We start from the raw sequence: 14,580 nt of genomic DNA on the forward strand, positions 1-14,580 counted from the left end.
GTGCGCACCTCGGTGTGCTCCGAGGTGCGAACCCGAGAGCGCTCCGAGGTGCCCACGAAGTCGAAAGTCGGGTTAATTGCATTGCTTTCCCCGGGTGCGCTCCGAGGTGCGCAACATCGGCGCGCACCAAGGAGGGCTCCGAAGTGTGCTCCAAGGTGCGCACGATGGCGTGCACCTCTGGTGCGCACGATTCGGAGCTCGGTTTGACCGGGGTGCGCACACCTTGGCTGGGTTGCGCACCTTTTGTGCGCTCCAAGGTGCGCACGAAGTCGGAGCTCGGTTTGCCCCGGGTGCGCACCTTCGCCAGGGTGCGCACCTTGATGCGCACGGCTTGGCTGGGCTGCGCACCTTGGTGGGCGCCATGGTGCGCACCTTTCGTGCGCTCCAAGGTGCGCACGAAGTCGGAGCTCGGTTTGCCCCGGGTGCGCACCTTGGTGGGCGCCATGGTGCACTCCGAGGTGCCCAAGATTGGTGCGCACCAAGGAGCGCTCCGAAGTGCGCTCCAAGGTGCGCGCGAAGTCGAAAGTTGGGTTAATTGTCCGGTTTGCCTCGGGTGCGCACCTTGCGTGCACCTTCGCCAGGGTGGGCGCCTTGGTGCGCACACCTTGGCTGGGCTGCGCACACCTTGGCACCCGCGTTTCCTTCATTTTAAATTTTTTTTTTTTACAATCTCTCAAGTGGGAAATTCTATAATCTCAACTTTTTTTGCCTTTTCAGGAAACTTTTGAATGGAGCGCATCATTGGTGCGCTCCGAAGTGTGCTCCAAAGCTCTCTCCAGCTGCGTGCACCTGCCCCGGCCGCGCACCCGGCCCCGCCCAGCTTCGCTCACCTGTCCCGGGCGTCTGGTGCGGAACCTTAGAGTAAGAAACATCACCGTGCACCTTGGCCAACGTGCGCGACTCGACCGAGCGCGCACTGGCCGAGGTGCACACCGATTTCACCTGGGTGCGCGCGCAGCACCTCGGGCGCACCGGGGTGCGCGCACAACGCCCGGGTTGCACCGTGGCCTGTGTGCTCGGGGCGCCTCGGGTGCGCGCTCGGTGTCGCCCCCGCGCGCGCGGTAGTGCGGGCAGCGCACCCCGGCCCGGCCCGGCCCCGACGAGAACGCAAACGGGCAAAAGGTTTATTCAAATAGCATTGCGACGCCCGGCGAAAAACTAAAAAAGGGTGCAACACCGGGACTTCCCGGGAGGTCACCCATCCCAGTACTACTCCGGCCCAAGCGCGCTTAACTGCGGAGTTCTGATGGGATCCGGTGCACTAATGTTGGTATGATCGCACCCGTTATGAGCTTGTCGCAGTGTGTACTTAGCAAACCGCGACCCACGTGCGAATCCACCCCGGCCACCCACCCCCGTCGAGGTGCACACCCTCCCTCGCGAAGTGCGCCCCGTTCGCCAAGTGTGAGCCCTGCCCGGGTGCGCGCACCTTGCTAGGGCGTCGGGTGTGCACCCGGCCCGGCCTACGTGCGTGCACCTGGAGGGGGCGTCGTGTGCGTGCAGTGTCCCGTCTGCAACGCGGTGCCCACACACCACCTCGGGCGCAACGACCTGCGCTCACATGTGGGCCGAGTGCACCTTGGTGCATGTTCGGGGCGCCTCGGGTGCACGCTCGATCTTGCCCCGGTGCACCAAGGCGCTCGGTTTGCCCCGGGTGCGCACTTGGTGCAAGGTGGGCACCCAAAATAGGGATCAAGCACCAAAACACAAGTTTCGGGATGCAAAATGGGACCCAAGGACCACAAATGCGTTCCAAGACCCATGATGGGTCCACGAGAACAAAAATGTGTTCTGAGACTTAATAAACAAATATTGGGTTTTAGGAGAAGAAACATGCTCTGATGCCCAAAACGAGAATCGACCCCGAAAAGGCCACAGGCCAAAAGTGGGATGCGAGACAAAAAAAAATGGGACCCGAGGACCAAAATTGGGTTCCCAGGTCGAAGACAGGGCAACCGGACAAGAAACGACCTCTAAGGCTCGAAATGAGTCCCGACGACTAAAACTTGACAAGAAGCACCCATCAGGCACCCAACTCGACACCCATGGGATGCCGACCCACCCGGGCTTCCACCTAGCACACCTTGGCACCCACCCACCCTCGCACCCAACCTCGCACCCAACTTAGCACCTTTGAACCCACATTGGCACTCACCCTGACCCTGGCACCTTGGAACCCACATTGGCACTCACCTTGACCCTGGCACCCACCTTTGCACTCACCTTGGGACCCACCCTGGCTCCCACCTCGGCACCCACCCAGACACCCACCTTGGTTCCTTGGCACCCACCTTGGATCCTTGGCACCCACCCCGACACCCACCTTGGCACGCAACTTGGCTACTTGCCACCCACCTTGGCTCCTTGACGCCCACCCCGACAACCACCCCGTGACCTACCCTGGCTAGGGTTGGTGCACACCCACCCTGGTGCCCACCTTGGCACCCACCCTATGACCCACCTTGGCACGCACCTTAGTACCCACCCCGTTACCCACCCTAGGACCCACCCCGTGACCCACCTTGGCCAGGGTGGGTGCACCCACCCTGGTGCCCACCTTGGCACCCACCCATCCTAGCACCCAGCCTGTGACCGGGCTTGGAACCCAACCTTGCACCCGCACCCGTCTTGGCCAGTGTGGGTGCGCACCCATCCTGGCACCCACGTTGTGACACACCCTTTAACCCACGCACCCTAGCACCCACGTTGGCACCCACCTTGGAACCCAACCTAGCAACTTGGCACCCACCCCGTGACCCACCTTGGCATCCACCATAGCAGTCGCCGACTTGGCACCCACCTCGGCACCCACCTTGACACTTGTGGACCCACCTTGCCACTCACCCTAGCATCGACCCATCCTAGCACCCACCCTGGCACCTTTGCACCCTAGCACTCACCCATCCTAGCACCTAACCTGTGACCCACCTTGACACTCACCCTCGCACCCACCTTGGAACCCAACCTAGCACCCACCCACCCTGACACCAACCCTAGCACCTACCCACCCTTGCACCCACCCTGTGACCCATCTTGGCACCCACCCATCCTACCACTCAACCTATCACCCACCTTCTCACCCACCTTGGCATCCACCTTAGCACCCACCCACACTGGCACCTTGGCACCCACCTCGGGCAAGGTGGGTGCACACCCACCCTGGCACCCAATTTAGAACCCACCGAGCATGTTACCCACCTTGGCACCCACATTGCAGCCCACCCTAGTACCCACCCTATGACCCACATTGGCATCCACACCCTAGCACCCAGGCACCTCGACACCCGCCTTGACACCCACCCTAGCACTGAACCTGTGACCCACCTTGGAACTCACCCTAGAACCCACCCACCCTGTGAACCACCTTGGCATCCACCTTAGCACCCACCCACCTTGGCACCCACTCTAGCACTCACCCATCCTAACACCCAACTTGTTACCCACCTTGGCACCCGCCCTCGCATCCACCTTGAAACCCACCCTAGCACCCACCCACGCAGGAGCCCACCTTGGCACCCAACCTAACACCCACGCATCCTGGCACCCAACTTGTGACCCACCTTGGAACCCACCCTAGTACCCACCTTTGAACCCACTATATCACCAACCCACCTTGGCACCCACCCTATGACCCTCTTTGGAATCCACCCTAGCACGCACCCACCCTGGCACCCACCATGGAGCGCACCCTAGCACCCACCCACCTCGGCACGCACCTCAACACCCACCTTGGTGTGCGCACTGCGCCAACCTCTCAAAGACCCTATGTGGTGCGCTCCAAAGTGTACACCTTTGGTGCGCTCCAAGGTGCGCACCTTTGGTGCACACCGAGGTGCACACCAAAGTGTGCACCGAGGTGAGCACCAAAGTGCACTCCAGGGTGCACACCAAGGCGTGCACCTTTGGTGCGGTCAATGCAAACGAATTCGGAAGTTGGGGTCGATGTCCTAATCGCTGCTGCAGACTACACGTATGAGAATCGGACAAATAGCTTTATATAGGGGAGGTGTTGCGTTTGATGGGTCGACTCCCCTGGTTGTGTGCACTGCACCAACTTCAAAGACCCTGTCTTGTTTAAGAAGTCAAAAGTTGGGGTGGATGTCCTAATCATTGCTGCAGTCTACGCATGTATGAGAATCAGACAAATAGCTTATATAGGGGAGGTGTTGCATTCGGTGGGTTGACTCCCCTGGTTGTGCGCACTGCGCCAACCTCAAAGACCCCGCATAGCAGAAGAAGTCGGAAGTCGGATTTTGGTGAGCACCAAGGCGTGCACCTTTGGTGCGGTCAACGCAGACGAATTCAGAAGTTGGGGTGGATGTCCTAATCGTTGTTGCAGGCTACACATGTATGAGAATCAGACAAATAGCTTATATAGGGGAGGTGTTGGGTTTGATGGGTCAACTCCCTTGGTTGTGCGCATTACGCCAACCTCAAAGACCTTGTTTTCGTTAAGAAGTCAAAAGTTGGGGTCAATGTCCTAATGGCTCCTGCAGGCTACACATGTATGAGAATCGGACAAATAGCTTATATAGGGGAGGTGTTGGGTTTGATGGGTCGACTCCCCTGGTTGTGCGCATTACGTCAACCTCAAAGACCTTGTTTTCGTTAAGAAGTCAAAAGTTGGGGTCGATGTCCTAATTGCTCCTGTAGACTACACATGTATGAGAATCAGACAAATAGCTTATATAGGGGAGGTGTTGGGTTTGATGGGTTGACTCCCCTAGTTGTTCGCATTACACCAACCTCAAAGACCTTGTTTTCGTTTAGAAGCCGAAAGTTGGGGTCGATGTCCTAATTGCTCCTGCAGGCTACGCATGTATGAGAATCAGACAAATAGCTTATATAGGGGAGGTGTTGGGTTTGATGGGTCGACTCCCCTGGTTGTGCGCATTGCGCCAACCTCAAAGACCCTGCATTGCGGATGAAGTCGAAAGTCAGAGTTTGGTGTGCTACAAGGTGTGGTCGAAGGTGCTCACCTAGGTGTGCACCTTTGGAGCACAGGAAAAGTGCCCTCCAAAAGTGCGCACCTTTGGAGTGCACAAAAGTGCCCTCCAAAAGTGCGCACCTTTGGAGCGCAGAAAAGTGCCCTCCAAAAAGTGCCCTCCAAAAGTGCGCACCTTTGGAGCGCAGAAAAGTGCCCTCCAAAAAGTGCCCTCCAAAAGTGCGCACCTTTGGAGCGCAGAAAAGTGCCCTCCAAAAAGTGCCCTCCAAAAGTGCGCACCTTTGGAGCGCAGAAAAGTGCCCTCCAAAAAGTGCCCTCCAAAAGTGCGCACCTTTGGAGCGCAGAAAAGTGCCCTCCAAAAAGTGCCCTCCAAAAGTGCGCACCTTTGGAGCGCAGAAAAGTGCCCTCCAAAAAGTGCCCTCCAAAAGTGCGCACCTTTGGAGCGCAGAAAAGTGCCCTCCAAAAAGTGCCCTCCAAAAGTGCGCACCTTTGGAGCGCAGAAAAGTGCCCTCCAAAAAGTGCCCTCCAAAAGTGCGCACCTTTGGAGCGCAGAAAAGTGCCCTCCAAAAAGTGCCCTCCAAAAGTGCGCACCTTTGGAGCGCAGAAAAGTGCCCTCCAAAAGTGCGCACCTTTGGAGCGCACAAAAGTGCCCTCCAAAAGTGCGCACTTTTGGTGCGCACCAAGGCGCTGGTTCGGTCGTTGCAGGCGAGTTCGGAAGTTGGGGTCGATGTCCTGAGCGGAGGTGCAAACTACACAGGTGTCGGAATCGGACAAATAGCTTATATAGGGGAGGTGTATGCTTCGATGGGTCGACTCCCCAGGTTGAGCGCACCGCGCCAACCTCAAAGACCCTACGGTATGGATGAAGTCGGAAGTTGGGTCCGATGACCGATTCGATTAGTAGGTATGCTCATGAGGTCGGAATTTGGGTCCGATGACCTGCCATGTGCAGGAAGGCGAATGTTGACACTGTGCGTTGCAAGGTGCACACCAAGGCGCTGGTGCGGTCTTTTTAGTCGAGTTCGGAAGTTGGGGTCGATGTCCTGATCGGAGGTGCAAGCTACACAGGTGTGGGAATCGGACAAATAGCTTATATAGGGGAGGTGTATGCTTCGTTGGGTCGACTCCCCGGGTTGAGCGCACCGCGCCAACCTCAAAGACCCTACGGTATGGATGAAGTCGGAAGTTGGGTCCGATGACCGATTCGATATGTAGGCATACTCGCGAGGTCGGAATTTGGGTCCGATGACCTGCCACGTGCAGGAAGGCGAATGTTGGCACTGTGCGTTGCAAGGTGCGCACCAAGGCGCTGGTTCGGTCGTTGGAGGCGAGTTCGGAAGTTGGGGTCGATGTCTTGATCGGAGGTGCAAACTACACAGGTGTGGGAATCGGACAAATAGCTTATATAGGGGAGGTGTATGCTTCGTTGGGTCGACTCCCCGGGTTGAGCGCACCGCGCCAACCTCAAAGACCCTACGGTATGGATGAAGTCGGAAGTTGGGTCCGATGACCGATTCGATATGTAGGCATACTCGCGAGGTCGGAATTTGGGTCCGATGACCTGCCATGTGCAGGAAGGCGAATGTTGGGACTGTGCGTCGCAAGGTGCGCACCAAGGCGCTGGTGCCGTCGTTGCAGTCGAGTTCGGAAGTTGGGGTCGATGTCCTGGTCAGAGGTGCAAACTACACAGGTGTGGGAATCGGACAAATAGCTTATATAGGGGAGGTGTATGCTTCGATGGGTCGACTCCCTGGGTTGAGCGCACCGCGCCAACCTCAAAGACCCTACAGTATGGATGAAGTCGGAAGTTGGGTCCGATGACCGATTCGATACGTAGGCATATTGGCGAGGTCTGAATTTGTGTCCGATGACCTGCCATGCGCAGGAAGGCGGAATTTGGGTCCGATGACCGAGTTGATGGCGTGCCATGCGCAGAAAGGCGGAATTTGGGTCCGATGACCGAGTTGATGTTGATGGCCCGCCATGCACAGGAAGGCGGAATTTGGGTCCGATGACCGATTTGAAGGCGTGCCATACGCAAAAAGGCGGAGTTTGGGTCCGATGACCGAGTTGATATTGATGGCCCGCCATGCGCAGGAAGGCGGAATTTGGGTCCGATGACCTGACATACGCATGGAGTCCGACTCGGGGGCCGATGTTCGATTCGATGACTTGCATTGTGGGTAAAGTCGGAAGTTGTGGTCTTTGACCCGATTCGATGACCAGACTTCGGCTGCTTGAGAATCGGACAAATAACTTATATAGGGGAGGTAGTGTTCTCGAGCATCCTCCCCCCGTGCCCGTTTATGTCGATTGATGCTGGTGCTCGACTGGTTGGAGCGCTCGGATGCAAAAATCTTGCACCAGGATTTATCGATTGTGATGGACACGGCAAGTCTCCTGATTGCTATGCAGGAGCTCATCGTGAATCTCTATGCGGCCTTGGTATGGACTCGACCTGCGGAATGGTTCGGCAATGGTAGTCGCTCCAACACGTCCTTGCAATGGCCACAGAGGTGATTCGACTAGAGCTCCAGTCTAGCTTTTGGGTTGCTTGGCGGACTGGTATAGCCGCGATCGAGTTCCGGCCATGAACGTTTTAGATAGCTCTTGGGCTTTCTGGGACGGAAGTCGGAAGTTTGGGCTGTTGTCCGATTTGATGACCATTCTTCGGATGTGTGAGAATCGGACAAATAACTTATATAGGGGACTGTGTTGTCTCACGCAGCCCCCTCCGTGCCCCTCTATCTCGACCGATGTTGGTGCTTGAAAGGGTTGGGATCGCTCGGATTTATAAACGTGCACCACCATTTGTCGAGTGTGAGGGACGCGGCAGGTCTCCTAAATGCTATGCGGGCGCTCTCTGAGAATCTCTATCCGGCCTCGACACAGACTAGTCTTGCTGAATGGTTTGGCACTGGTAGTCGATCCAACACGTCGTTGTTGTGGCCGCCTAGGCGATTCGATTCGAGCCCCCGTCTAGCTTTTGGGTTGCTTGGCGGATTTTGCCCTATCCGCAAGTGAGCTCGGTCCCTAAACGTTCGAGAAACCCGATTGCTATGCGCCGACTCTCTTTCTTGCGAGCCTCCATCTAGCTTTTGGGTCTCTACGGAACGGAAGTCGGAATCTGGGACCGTTGTTTGATTCGACGAGGCAGACTACGGTTGTGCGAGAATCGGACAAATAACTTATATAGGGGAGGTGTTGACTGGAGCATTCTCCCCCGTGCCCCTCTAACTCGACCAATGCTGGCGCTCGAACGGTGGTAGCGCTCGGATTTTCATTGAGCGCCAGCATTGGTCGATTTAGAGGGGCATGCGAGATTCCCGAATGCTATGCGAGGGCTCTAACGGAAATGTCTATTGGTTTCGGTATGGATGCAATTGCGAGTGGTTCGGCAAAGGTAGTCGTTCCGATGCGTCCATGTCGTGGCCAAATCGATAATTCGATTTGAGCCCTCGTATAGCATTTGGGTCTCTCGATGTGATTCCGCATTCCAGTCCCTTTGGGCACTGCTTGAGCCGCATCCCAGGGGGTTCCCTTCCCAATAATCTGCCTCGCAACCCGATTGCTATGCGGTGAGGCTCCTCGGCCGCCTCGGAACTATCTGTGTATCAGACGCATCGCGGGATAAGGGGTTGGCAACGGTAGTCGCCCCAAGCGCGTCCGATGCTTGGACCATTCCGAGGCGGCCCTGAAGCCTCTTCCGTCTAGCCGTTGGGTCCTTCTCGCCGCATCCCTCGCCTCGCACCCCGATTGCTATGCGGTGAGGCTCCTCGGCCGCCTCGGAACTATCTGTGTATCGGACGCGTCGCGGGATAAGGGGTTGTCACTGGTAGTCGCCCCAAGCGCGTCCGATGCTTGGACCATTCCGAGGCGGCCCTGAAGCCTCTTCCGTCTAGCCGTTGGGTCCTTCTCGCCGCATCCCTCGCCTTGCACCCCGATTGCTATGCGGTGAGGCTCCTCGGCCGCCTCGGAACTATCTGTGTATCGGACGCGTCGCGGGATAAGGGGTTGTCACTGGTAGTCGCCCCAAGCGCGTCCGATGCTTGGACCATTCCGAGGCGGCCCTGAAGCCTCTTCCGTCTAGCCGTTGGGTCCTTCTCGCCGCATCCCTCGCCTCGCACCCCGATTGCTATGCGGTGAGGCTCCTCGGCCGCCTCGGAACTATCTGTGTATCGGACGCGTCGCGGGATAAGGGGTTGTCATTGGTAGTCGCCCCAAGCGCGTCCGATGCTTGGACCATTCCGAGGCGGCCCTGAAGCCTCTTCCGTCTAGCCGTTGGGTCCTTCTCGCCGCATCCCTCGCCTCGCACCCCGATTGCTATGCGGTGAGGCTCCTCGGCCGCCTCGGAACTATCTGTGTATCGGACGCGTCGCGGGATAAGGGGTTGTCACTGGTAGTCGCCCCAAGCGCGTCCGATGCTTGGACCATTCCGAGGCGGCCCTGAAGCCTCTTCCGTCTAGCCGTTGGGTCCTTCTCGCCGCATCCCTCGCCTCGCACCCCGATTGCTATGCGGTGAGGCTCCTCGGCCGCCTCGGAACTATCTGTGTATCGGACGCGTCGCGGGATAAGGGGTTGTCACTGGTAGTCGCCCCAAGCGCGTTCGATGCTTGGACCATTCCGAGGCGGCCCTGAAGCCTCTTCCGTCTAGCCGTTGGGTCCTTCTCGCCGCATCCCTCGCCTCGCACCCCGATTGCTATGCGGTGAGGCTCCTCGGCCGCCTTGGAACTATCTGTGTATCGGACGCGTCGCGGGATAAGGGGTTGTCACTGGTAGTCGCCCCAAGCGCGTCCGATGCTTGGACCATTCCGAGGCGGACCCGAAGCCTCTTCCGTCTAGCCGTTGGGTCCTTCTCGCCGCATCCTTCGCCTCGCACCCTGATTGCTATGCGGTGAGGCTCCTCGGCCGCCTCGGAACTATCTGTGTATCGGACGCGTCGCGGGATAAGGGGTTGTCACTGGTAGTCGCCCCAAGCGCGTCCGATGCTTGGACCATTCCGAGGCGGACCCGAAGCCTCTTCCGTCTAGCCGTTGGGTCCTTCTCGCCGCATCCCTCGCCTCGCACCCCGATTGCTATGCGGTGAGGCTCCTCGGCCGCCTTGGAACTATCTGTGTATCGGACGCGTCGCGGGATAAGGGGTTGTCACTGGTAGTCGCCCCAAGCGCGTCCGATGCTTGGACCATTCCGAGGCGGACCCGAAGCCTCTTCCGTCTAGCCGTTGGGTCCTTCTCGCCGCATCCCTCGCCTCGCACCCCGATTGCTATGCGGTGAGGCTCCTCGGCCGCCTTGGAACTATCTGTGTATCGGACGCGTCGCGGGATAAGGGGTTGTCACTGGTAGTCGCCCCAAGCGCGTCCGATGCTTGGACCATTCCGAGGCGGACCCGAAGCCTCTTCCGTCTAGCCGTTGGGTCCTTCTCGCCGCATCCCTCGCCTCGCACCCCGATTGCTATGCGGTGAGGCTCCTCGGCCGCCTTGGAACTATCTGTGTATCGGACGCGTCGCGGGATAAGGGGTTGTCACTGGTAGTCGCCCCAAGCGCGTCCGATGCTTGGACCATTCCGAGGCGGCCCCGAAGCCTCTTCCGTGTAGCCGTTGGGTCGTTCTCGCCGCATCCCTCGCCTCGCACCCCGATTGCTATGCGGTGAGGCTCCTCGGCCGCCTTGGAACTATCTGTGTATCGGACGCGTCGCGGGATAAGGGGTTGTCACTGGTAGTCGCCCCAAGCGCGTCCGATGCTTGGACCATTCCGAGGCGGCCCCGAAGCCTCTTCCGTGTAGCCGTTGGGTCCTTCTCGCCGCATCCCTCGCCTCGCACCCCGATTGCTATGCGGTGAGGCTCCTCGGCCGCCTTGGAACTATCTGTGTATCGGACGCGTCGCGGGATAAGGGGTTGTCACTGGTAGTCGCCCCAAGCGCGTCCGATGCTTGGACCATTCCGAGGCGGACCTGAAGCCTCTTCCCTCTAGCCGTTGGGGCTTTCTCGCCGCATCCCTCGCCTCGCACCCTGATTGCTATGCTGTGAGGCTCCTCGGCCGCCTTGGAACTATCTGTGTATCGGACGCATCGCGGGATAAGGGGTTGGCAGTGGTAGTCGCCCCAAGCGCATCCGATGCTTGGACCATTCCGAGGCGGCCCTGCAGCCTCTTCCGTCTAGCCGTTGGGGCCATCTCGCCGCATCCCCCACCTCGCACCACGATTGCTATGCGGTGAGGCTCCTTGGCCGCCTCGGAACTATCTGTGTATCGGACGCATCGCGGGATAAGGGGTTGTCACTGGTAGTCGCCCCAAGCGCGTCCGATGCTTGGACTATTCCGAGGCGGCCCTGCAGCCTCTTCCGTCTAGCCGTTGGGGCCATCTCGCTGCATCCCCCACCTCCTCGGCCGCCTCGGAACTATCTGTGTATCGGACGCATCGCGGGATAAGGGGTTGGCAGTGGTAGTCGCCCCAAGCGCGTCCGATGCTTGGACTATTCCGAGGCAGCCCTGCAGCCTCTTCCGTCTAGCCTTTGGGGCCATCTCGCCGCATCCCTCGCCTCGCACCCCGATTGCTATGCGGTGAGGCTCCTCGGCCGCCTGGGAACTATCTTCGTATCGGACGCATCGCGGGATAAGGGGTTGTCACTGGTAGTCGCCCCAAGCGCGTCCGATGCTTGGACTATTCCGAGGCGGCCCTGTGGCCTCTTCCGTCTAGCCGTTGGGGCCATCTCGCCGCATCCCCCACCTCGCACCCCGATTGCTATGCGGTGAGGCTCTTCGGCCGCCTTGGAACTATCTTCGTATCGGACGCATCGCGGGATAAGGGGTTGTCACTGGTAGTGGCCCCAAGCGCGTCCGATGCTTGGACTATTCCGAGGCGGCCCTGCAGCCTCTTCCGTCTAGCCGTTGGGGCCATCTCGCCGCATCCCCCACCTCGCACCCCGATTGCTATGCGGTGAGGCTCCTCGGCCGCCTTGGAACTATCTTCGTATCGGACGCATCGCGGGATAAGGGGTTGTCACTGGTAGTCGCCCCAAGCGCGTCCGATGCTTGGACTATTCCGACGCGGCCCTGTGGCCTCTTCCGTCTAGCCGTTGGGGCCATCTCGCCGCATCCCCCACCTCGCACCCCGATTGCTATGCGGTGAGGCTCCTCGGCCGCCTTGGAACCATCTTCGTATCGGACGCATCGCGGGATAGGGGGCTGTCACTGGTAGTCGCCCCAAGCGTGTCCGATGCTTGGACCATTCCTAGGCGGCCCTGAAGCCTCTTCCGTCTAGCCGTTGGGGCCTTCCCGCCCCATCCCTCGCCTCGCACCCCCGATTGCTATGCGGTGAGGCTCCTCGGCCGCCTTGGAACCATCTGTGTATCGGACGCATCGCGGGATAAGGGGTTGGCACTGGCAGTCGCCCCAAGCGCGTCCGATGCTTGGACCATTCCGAGGTGGCCCTGAAGCCTCTTCCGTCTAGCCGTTGGGGCCTTCCCGCCCCATCCCTCGCCTCGCACCCCGATTGATATGCGGTGAGGCTCCTCGGCCGCCTTGGAACTATCTGTGTATCGGACGCATCGCGGGATAAGGGGTTGGCACTGGTAGTCGTCCCAATCGCATCCGATGCTTGGACCATTCCGAGGCGGCCCTGCAGCCTCTTCCGTTTAGCCGTCGGGGCCTTCCCGCCGCATCCCTCGCCTCGCATCCCGATTCCTATGCAGTGAGTCTTCTCGGCCGCCGCGGAACTATACCTGTTATTGCTACTGCATCCTTCGGCTGGTAACCTCCTCTGCCGCCTTGGAACGTTCTCTTTGTCGGACGCGTCGCGGGATAAGGGGTTGGCACTGGTAGTCGCCCCAAGCGCGCCCGATGCATAGACCGCTCCGAGTCGACCTTGCTTTCAGCCTCTCACATGCATAGACCTCTCTGAGTCGACCCTGCAGCCTCTCACGTTTAGCCTTTGGAATCTCGCCTCACAACATGATTGCTATCCTTGATGCATCCCTTGCCTCGAGCCCTGATTGCTTTCTTGGCTGCATCCCTCCTCTCCTCACAGCCCGGTTGTCATCACTGCTTCATCCGTCGCTTCATGCATTCTGGCTGCTGGGCCCTTCCCACCGCACACCTCGATTGCTATCTCTTCTGCATCACACACCCCGATTGCTATCTCTGCTACATCCCTCGGCTCTCACTTCTGCATCCTTCGCCTCACACCTCGATTGCTATCAATGCTGCATCCGTAACCTCACACCCCGATTGCTATGCGGGGAGGCTCCTTGGCCGCCTTGGAAATTTCTGTGTGTCGGACGCACCGCGGGATAAGGGGTTGGCACTGGTAGTCGCCCCAAGTGCGCCCGATTCTTAGACCGCTTCGAGGTGACCTCGTAGCCTCTTTCGTCCAGGCTTCCTGCCTTCAACGCCCTTTTTACACCTCGATTTCTATGCGCGGGCTCGTTGGCGTCTATCACCTCTCTGCGAAGAGTGGCACGATGATTGTTGGGGTAAATCGTAGCAGTCCGATCTCTGGCCTTGGGCCATTGTGAGGGCTGATCGATTTCCTGTGCGCATCTCGTGTTCGCCCAGTAACAGACTCGACGACTTGTAATCGGTCTTGTTCCCGATTGTTCCTGGAGGTAGTCTTCGGAACTCTTGGATTTGACCTGTCACTCGAACTGTCCTCTTCCGAGGATGCTTGTGTGTGTGTGCTTGTGCCATTTCCTTGGCGGTATTAACGAGATATTAAAGAGCGGAGTGAGCGCCTCGCCCAGCTATGTTTGGGGCTCTCACTCCCTTACCCGGTGTGCGACCGCTTTGCACGTAGGTTGCGGAGCATCGCGACTCTTTCGATGTTTGGCGGTTGTCTTCCGGTGATGCGTTGGTCCCGAAGTGCACGTTACTAGCATTTCTGCCATTGTTCTCGATCTTTGGCACGTTCCTTCGTTGCAATTGGATATATATCTCCGTTTATACGCGCAGGCTTCTCCCGCCTATTCAGCGCTGTCCCACTCTCAGCACTCTCGTGGTCTCCTTGGCTTCTCTCTCCCGTGAGCGAGCTCTCTTCTCGAGTCTTTTCCATGTCCCATGGAGGTTGCCTTGCGAAATTCGGGCACACAAACGTGACCGGATAAGAGCGGAATTGCCTATGAGGAGAAGCTCACCTTAGGGAGCAGCAATGCCGAGTGTTTCGACAGAGGGTAGAGGGGGCGTTGTTTGGGCGGTTGCACAAAAGAGTGCTACGTTTGCACTGAAGGTTGCTTCTTCGTCTCCGACGAACTCTTCGAGGCAAAAAAGCTTGTTTACGGGGTCGAGGTGGGACTGTTCGTGCGAGTTGCGCCACCAAAAGTGCGTAGGGGGCATATACCTGGGAAATGGATGTCTCTGAGTGGCCTTACTCGGTCGCGTGCACGGTGCATTCTCTAACGGCAGGACTGTCGCGAGCATGTGCGGTTCGGATGTTTTCGGGTAAAGGGTTCCGTACGGGATGTTCTTCCCAGGCTCCTGTGAACCGAGACTCTGCATCGTCATGCTCCGGCTCCCGTGGGTGCTTCATGCCTCGTCGAGCTGTTTGTCGTGGACGATTAAGGCCGAGGCCTTCCTTCGAGAGGGGAATTGTTCAGGCTGGTCGAGGCGGGATTGTTCGTGCGGGGTGCACCACCAAAAGTGCGTAG

The 14,580-nt window shown here is 58.7% G+C and overlaps 1 non-coding gene across 1 annotated transcript; it reads right to left on the minus strand.

Moving 5' to 3' along the window:
- Positions 1-1,165: 1,165 nt before the first annotated feature.
- On the minus strand, positions 1,166-1,284 carry LOC131868507 (5S ribosomal RNA). Its single transcript, XR_009366958.1, has one exon. It is a non-coding gene; the product is annotated as a 5S ribosomal RNA (ribosomal RNA).
- Positions 1,285-14,580: the final 13,296 nt, after the last annotated feature.

Source organism: Cryptomeria japonica, unplaced genomic scaffold (assembly GCF_030272615.1).
Source record: "Cryptomeria japonica unplaced genomic scaffold, Sugi_1.0 HiC_scaffold_208, whole genome shotgun sequence".
NCBI classification, from domain to species: domain Eukaryota; kingdom Viridiplantae; phylum Streptophyta; class Pinopsida; order Cupressales; family Cupressaceae; genus Cryptomeria; species Cryptomeria japonica.